The 8683-nt window shown below is 37.9% G+C and overlaps 1 non-coding gene across 1 annotated transcript; it reads right to left on the bottom strand.

The window, feature by feature from the left end:
• Positions 1–288: 288 nt before the first annotated feature.
• On the bottom strand, positions 289–395 carry LOC128289914 (small nucleolar RNA R71). Its single transcript, XR_008279555.1, has one exon. It is a non-coding gene; the product is annotated as a small nucleolar RNA R71 (small nucleolar RNA).
• Positions 396–8683: the final 8288 nt, after the last annotated feature.

Genomic DNA, 8683 nt, shown 5'->3' with positions numbered 1-8683 from the left:
AATTTTGAACTGAAACCTAACACAATTCAAATGATACAACAGTTTGTTCAGTTTTGCTGATTTGCAGGACGAGGATCCTAATGCTCACTTGGCAAATTTCCTAGAATTTTGCGATACCTTTAAAATTAATGGCGTTTCTGATGATGCCATCCACCTTTGGTTGTTTCCCTTTTCGTTAAGGAATAAGGCTAAACAATGGTTGAACTTGTTACTACGAGGGTCAATCACTACTTGGGAACAAATGACCGAAAAGTTTTATTAAAATATTTTTTGCCGACTAAAACAGCTAAATTACGTAATGATATCTCTTCTTTTGTACAGATGGATTTAGAAACACTCTACGATGCGTGGGAGAGATACAAGGACCTTTTGAGAAGGTGCCCTCACCATGGGCTGCCGCTTTGGCTACAGGTTCAAACGTTTCATAATGGACTGAATCCTTCGACTTGGCAGATGATTGATGCAGCCGTTGGAGGAACCATCAATAATAAGACACCTGAAAATGCCTATGAATTTATAGAGGAGATGTCTCTGAATAACTATCAGTGGCAAGTCATAAGGACAAAGCCAACGAAAACAACCGGTGTTTATAACGTCGATTCGGTCACCATGCTTTCTAATCAGGTAGAACTCTTGAATAAGAAAATTGATCATTTTCTTAGTTCTTCACAGGTTCACCCAATAATGCAGTGTGAAGCAAATGGAGGTGGATCAAGCAATTCAGAATACCCACCTTATGGCAACAACATGGAGAACGAGCACTTAAATTACATGGGAAATAATCCTCAATCTCAAAACAATCCTTATAGAAATACTTACAATGCAGGTTGGAGGAATCACCCAAATTTTTCATGGGGAGGCCAAGGGAATCAGAAACCACCACCCCCTCCAGCCTTTCAGCAACCGCCATACCAGCTAGGAGACAAAAGCCAAACCTTGAAGAGATCTAACCAAATTCATCTCGGTGTCAGAGATTCATTTTTAGAATACTGAGACGGTACTCAAAATTCAACAAGCATCAATCCAGGGGCTCGAAACTCAGATTGGACAGCTCGCCAAGTTGATTTCCGAACAACCACAAGGTAGCCTGCCAAGCAACACTGAATCTAACCCAAGGGAGCAACTCAACGCAATTGCCATTCAAGATGAGGAAGGGTTAGTGGCAAAACCAAGGCCAGAACCGGTGGTAAGCGAAGGTAAGAATGAGGTAGGCCAAAATAAACAAAAAGCGACAAGTACAGAATATAAACCTCATGTGCCATATCCTATTGCGACAAGGAAAGACCACTCAGACGAACAATTTGGTAAATTCCTTAAACTTTTAAAGAAACTACATATTAACCTACCATTTATTGAAACACTTTCGCAGATGCCGAACGCAGTCAAAATTTTAAAGGAGCTTCTAGCAAATAAATGAAAGTTAGATGAAAGGTCGCATATGGAGCTGAATGTGGTTTGCTCAGCCATTCTTCAGAATAAGCTACCCAACAAACTAAAAGATCCAGGGAGTTTTACAATTCCTTGTTTAATTGGTAGTTTAGATGTTAATAATGCGTTGGCTGATCTAGAGGCTAATATCAATGTTATGCCTTACAAATTGTTTAAGCAACTAGGTCTAGGGAATCCCAAATAAACTAGGATGAGCATTCAATTAGCAGATAAAATTGTCAGATTTCCTAGGGGTATCATTGAAGACGTACTCTTTAAAATTGACAAATTTATATTGCCAGTTGATTTTTTTGTTTTAGACATAGAAGAGGACAGTAATGTTCCTTCAATTTTGGGAAGGCCCTTTTTAGCAACTGCTAGAACAATTATTGACATTGGCACAGGTGAACTCACACTTTGTGTAGGAGACAAAACAATCACCCTTCAAGCTCGTAACCCGAACAACACATCGAATATTAAAGGTGATTGTACAAATTGTTCTACTAAGACTGATCATACGGTGCAACCTATTTTGTAGGATATAAGTTCGAAGGACACACATGAGCCATGTTCAATTCACAACAAAGGATCTACACATGAAGATCGAATGTTACAAATCAAGGAGTTAGATGAATGGTTGACATTTAAACCGAGAAAACATGATAAACCAAAACTATGCCAGAACGAGCTCAATACCTCACCAAATCAATTTAAGGTTGGAGATAAAGTTTCTTTAGATGCTGCAAATCCTCACATTGACACTGCCAAACCGAACGAAGAAATTCCTCTTACGGTACTTAGCATTCTCCCGTTTGGTATAGTTGAGGTAAGTCATCCCAAATTCGACACTTTTAAGGTAAACAATACTCGTCTTAAACATTATGTTGATAAAATTGAAAGAAGAGATAAGGTGTGTAAACTCCTCGAGCCACCATGAACACACACTGTAACACCCCGTACCCGAGACCATCGCCGGAGTCGGACACGAGGGGTTAACGGGCTTAATCCATTTACTTACACAGTCCACTTTTTTTTAAAATTTTCAGGCAGTTGGCTAACTGCATCACTGTCGCCTTAAAAATCATATCTTCAGTTTCAAAGCTTGAAAATCAGTTTCGTAATTTTTTCCTGAAACTAGACTCATATTTCCATCTACATATTTTTTTATAGAATTTTTGGTCGGGCCAATTAGTACATTTTATTAGTTAAAGTCTCCCCTAATCTAGGGTTCGACTACACTGACCTTCACGCATTACGAATTGGATATCTCCCTGTACAGGGCTTCAATACTGATGCCGTTTGTTTCTATAGAAACTAGACTCAAGGAGGAATCTATACATATATGGCATGACCCCTAATTATCTCTGGTTAATTTACAATGAATTTCCAAAGTTGGAATAGGGAATCCAGAAACCGTTCTGGCCCTGTCTCACGAAAACTTAAATATCTCTTAACATACTGTTCATATGATCGTTTCGTTACTTTCCTATGAAAATAGATTCGTCAAGGTTCGGTTACATAATTTATTCGCTATTTAATTCCATTCCTAATATTTTTAGAGATTTTTCACATCCACATCACTGCTGCTGCCAGCATCTATTTTTAAGGTAAACTTTACCTCTTTCATGATCCTACATGAATCAACTAAAGTTTGTCATACATATACCAAAGGTGATCATGAATAACCATTCCCATGACTAACCGTTACCAACATTTCCATACCTCTCGACGGACGACATACAAAACAATTATAATGCTATGATCAAGTATACTTAAGCCATTTTCGCATGGCTATCCAAATTTACACAAAACCGAAAGGTACATGACCTACAACAAAAGGGTAGTCCTATACATTGACCAAAATATCCTCTCACTACTAGACTATTCTATACATGCCATAAGATATTCCAAAACGTAGCAGTACCAAATAGTGGGTAGTGATAGTGTGACTAGTTGCTGACGATCCCCGAGCCTGTAGCTTCCAAATGAGATCTATAAAACAGAGGAAACAAAGTAAACGGAGTAAGCATTACAATGCTTAGTAAGTTTTAAGCAGTGTCAACAGATAACAACCAAATTATAACATAGTTGTTCGTATTTTTATTTCACTCTTCCTTCGGGCATACTATCCCCTTTTCCGAATATGCACGTCTCATCATATGTAATATGCAGATAAATTCTCACTTGATGGTGACCTCTTATGATCATAGGTACATTACATATTTTTACCTGACTTCCTACATTGACCAAATGCACAATAATCATAGAACAGTCTTATTGCTTTACTCACATGTGCATCACATAACGACCTTGTGATTTAGTCTAAATCAAACTTAAATATAATCTCAAATACATACCGACCAACTTAACGCATTATACGTATTTATTACTAATTGTCACCGTGAAGTCGCATAATCTTACGCTTTACTTGAATCTTCAAAAAACCTTTAGTTCGGGCTTACCGGACAAAATCTCCACACGTAGTCATCGGGTCATTAGAGCTCGGATATAGTACGAGCAACGGCCTCTGGTCATTAATCAATAATAATATTCTCGCATAAAGCCTGCGGGGTTTTAACCCGGATATAGTACTGACACAAATGCCCTTCGGGACTTATCACATTTATACACTTTCACATCCATCACATTGGCCACTCGGCCCTATCACATATATACACTTTCACATTCATCACATTGGCCATTAGGCCTTATCACATATATACACTTTCACATTCATCACATTGGCCATTAGGCCTTATCACATATGTATACGCTTTCACATTCATCACATCGGCCATTAGGCCTTATCACATATGTATACGCTTTCACATTCATCACATCGGCCATTAGGCCTTATCACATATATACACGCTTTCACATTCATCACATCGGCCATTAGGCCTTATCACATATGTATACGCTTTCACATTCATCACATCGGCCATTAGGCCTTATCACATATATACACGCTTTCACATTCATCACATCGGCCATTAGGCCTTATCACATATATATACACTTTCACATTCATCGCATAGAATCTTAAATCAAAATATAAATTTTCATGTATTCACATCACAATTATTCAAATATACTTCACATACCACATATACTATCATGTACAGACTTGGTCTTGGCCGAATCTACATCAATCATTTTCCAATGAATAATTCAATTTCACGCCATACTATCATTCCATATTCGAATACTCATAAACTTACAATCTCACAAATTTTAATATCAAAGATCCATCCAACTCTCATATATCATTTTACAATATCACAAATTAGAATTCAAGTATGGGTTTAATCAATAGCTTATGAGCAGCTAAAACAAGTTTTATCCATGTTTACAACAAAATCACATATTCGCTACGAGCTGTTTTCCTGAGCAATGGTCACTAAATTATTTATAACCGGAGCTACAAGGCTCTAAATCACTTGCCGTTAATTTTAGCTGAATATAGACTCGTATATCTTCCATCCATAAATTTTTCAGAATTTTAGGTTTGGCCAATCAATACCAAATTTTTCTTAAAGTTTCCCCTATTTCACTGTTTGACTAACCTGACCAGTCTTCACTACGAATCAAAATTCTCATTGTACAGAATTCGAAGTATGTTCTATTTGATTTCATTTGAAACTAGACTCACTAAGGAGTCTAAGCATATAAATTTTATCTTGTAACCATTTTTGTACAAATTATAGTGATTTTCTTAAAACCGAACATGGGATTTCGGAGTCATTCTGACACCGTCTCACACAACTTTAAATATCTGTTTATAGGAAATTTCTTTGCTTACACGGTCTCTTTTATAAGAAACTAGACTAATTAAGCTTTGATTTCGTATTTTATTCAGCCTATAATTCCACACCAAACATTTATAGTGATTTTCTAAAATCACGTTACTGCTGCTGTCTTGAGCAAATTATTACAATTTGCTCTTAAATTTCCAAGTCCAAACACTTAGGAACTTACCATTTGAGTTTAAGACATATCATGGCCACATCATATCTTATTAAATCAACTCATTATATCCTATTATAGTTGAATTTACTCAACATTTAATCACTTAAAACTTACCTCGGAAGTTGCCGAACGATTACGACGGCTCTTCGATCACTTTTTTCCTTTCCCTTATCCAACTTTGATCCTCTAGGCTCTTGAGCTAAATCAAACAAATTTACTTCTCAATCAAACACATACATACGGCAACCATATACATTTCAAAAACCAATTCATTCGTATCATTTGTCCATATATTAGCTTTTAGCATATTTGGTCATTAGAGCGACCTATTTAACTTTCACGCATTCATTTCTAATTTTAATTAAACAATGCCGAATGCCATTAGCTACTAATGCCACACACACACATGTGCATAAAATTCATCCATACATAACCTCTAGCTCATTCGGTCATTCATCTCTCAAACCTATCAAAGTTTCATGTCAAACTTCCCTGGCCGAATACACATAAAAGCACATAATGCACATTTAGCATTTTTTTATTTACTTCATGATACATTCGGCCTTGGCAAAATTTCATTAGAAATCCCTATTAACCACTTCATCAATCAATTATATCATCTACTTAATATTTCATAACTTATCATACTAGCTGAATATTATTTATTCAAGTTCATCATCTTCATATTCGGCATTAGCATCAAATATAATAGCCCATTTCTTCCCACTTTGAATCTATGCATCCATTTAATCATAGTTTGTTCAAGCACTCATACAACAAGATTCATCCAATTTAACAAGAAACAAAAACTTTATTCCTCCATAGCTACAATAGTCGAAAGATCTAGACATCTCAATACCGAAATTTCTAACATGGGTTGCCTAAAGAATTTGGTAGGGAGTTCAAATTTATCTAACATTTCAAGTAACTTAACACATCCATATAGCTAACATGCTAGTAGTATCAAGGCCTCAACTAAAATTTTAAAGCCTCTTAGCCGAATCCTAACTCTCCAACAACTCCAATTTCATCCATGAGATAAATAGAAGTAGGCTAACCCTCCAAAGGATGTGTAAACCTCCAAAAGCAGCATTGAACATACCTTAATCTCAAGAACCACCTTGGCCGAACTTCCCCTCTTCTTCTTCCTTCAATTCACGGCAATGGAGGAGCAACCTAGCTCATTTTTTTTTTGTTTCTCCCCTACTAACCACTATTATTTTATTACCCATGTTCTTTATTTTATTAATTCTAACATAAAACACTAACATAAAATGTTTATAATACATTTTAACCCATAGCATGGCCGGCCACTAGTCCATCTTTTGGGTATTTTGACATGCAAGGACAACATTTTTCCAAGATGCATCAATAGGCCACTTTAACATTTGCCTAGCACATTTCTAATTTTTCTCACACAAATCCTATTTAGCAAAATTCACTTACAATTAACAAAATTCAAACATGAAATTTTCACACATGCCTATATACATATAATAAGCATCAAATATAATGGTTAATTATTATTTTATGACTCGGTTTTGTGGTCCCAAAACCACTTTCCGACTAGGGTCACTTTAGGGGTGTCACACACACCAGAAAGGTAAGTTGAGCTTAGACTATAAATAAGCGCTTCTCAGGAGGCAACCCGAGCATTAACAAAATTAATTTTTTAAAATTTTAGTTTTTAACATCTAACATACTTACCGAGTCATGGAACACAGGCTTTCTAAAGCACACACGGCCAGGCACATGGGCGTGCCTTAGGCTGTATGAAAACAGGACAAATTTTCCCCAACACGGGATGCAATAAGTCGCCACGACCGTGTGTTAGGACCGTGGGTGAACCTGCCAAAACAACACGGGTGTGCGACATGCCCATGTCTTAGAATCGTGGTTGAACCTGAGAAAATAGCACGGGGATTCGCCACGGCAATGTCTAGAACCCGTGGTCGAACCTATCAGATTAAGACGAGCTTGGGCCTACATACATGGGTGTGGGAGAAGCGAACGAAGACAGGCACGGCCGTACGACACGGCTGTGTGCACCCACACACCAAAGGAGCACGGGCATGGGCCAAATGTCATACGTGCCCAAATTCAAAATTCGCGAATCACACAGGCAAAAATAGGGAAACACAGGCGTGTCGCCTGGCCGTGTCTCCCAAAATCTATAAATACCATTCACTATTCATCATCTCCCTCACCCAAAATCCCTAACCCTAGCCGCTACAGATTCACATGGCCTCCTGCCACGCCCGTGCGCCGCCTTCAACCATATTTTTTACGCCTAAGCTCCTCCCTCTTGCGTTTGTTTACTCTTTTATCTCAATCTTCTTCAATTATTTTGCTTCTTTCATGATTTCTATGCTCCATTTGAATATTTTACGTACACATTCATAGTTAGAATAGTAGATAAATTTATGTTTTTATGTTTTGTTTTGGTAATTTTTTATTTTCTTAGTTAGTATATTAGGCTACATTCATTCATTGTTTCTATGAGTTTCATGCTATTGACCCCACACAAATTCATTCTTTAGATATCTCCATTACTTATTCTCATAAGGTTATTTGGCACTTTTATTTTGGTTGTTATAGTATAGGTTAAAATGTAACCCCCATGGAAAGTATTCACATTCCACTTCAATTTCCATTACAGGTACATTATGTCTACCTTACGTGGCAAGAAGACTAACGTCCCCGCTTCAAAAAAATAGAAAAGGGGATCATCCTCGGGACCTACCGCAGAAATTCGCCACCCTTCCTCCAATTACCATCAGGCAATCAGGAGGAACTATTTAAGATTCTACGGGCCCGACCCTTAGAATTGGGCCGCTGTATAGATTAGGCCGCACTAGAACAAGTCCAACTTGTTGATGCAATTCGAGCCCTCCTCACCACCGATCCTTGGGGACTTTTCTTTGAGATTGTCGAGCCGACATGTCTCGAGCTCATGATGGAATTTTGCTCAACATTTCATCTTCGACCGTGATGACCCGTTTTGATGATCCGAGAACAGTCCAATTTCACCTCAGCAGTCAAGTCCGCCAGTTAAGCATCCCATAGTTCGGTACCGAACTTGGCCTTTACACGGAAGAGTTCATGGAGGAGAATGAGCTCCACACTCTCAATCGCCACATCCATCATTCTCCTTCGCGGTGCTAGAACACCCTCGCCCTTGGCTTTGCCTCCTACAATCCTAGCCGTTCCAAGGCATCGGCTTTCCCTTCATCTTTGAGGCACCTCCAGGCCATTTTAGCTCACACGTTAATAGGAAGGCGAGCGA

This window comes from Gossypium arboreum, chromosome 2 (assembly GCF_025698485.1).
Source record: "Gossypium arboreum isolate Shixiya-1 chromosome 2, ASM2569848v2, whole genome shotgun sequence".
Lineage (NCBI taxonomy): Eukaryota > Viridiplantae > Streptophyta > Magnoliopsida > Malvales > Malvaceae > Gossypium > Gossypium arboreum.
This window is presented reverse-complemented; position numbering and strand designations above follow the sequence as displayed.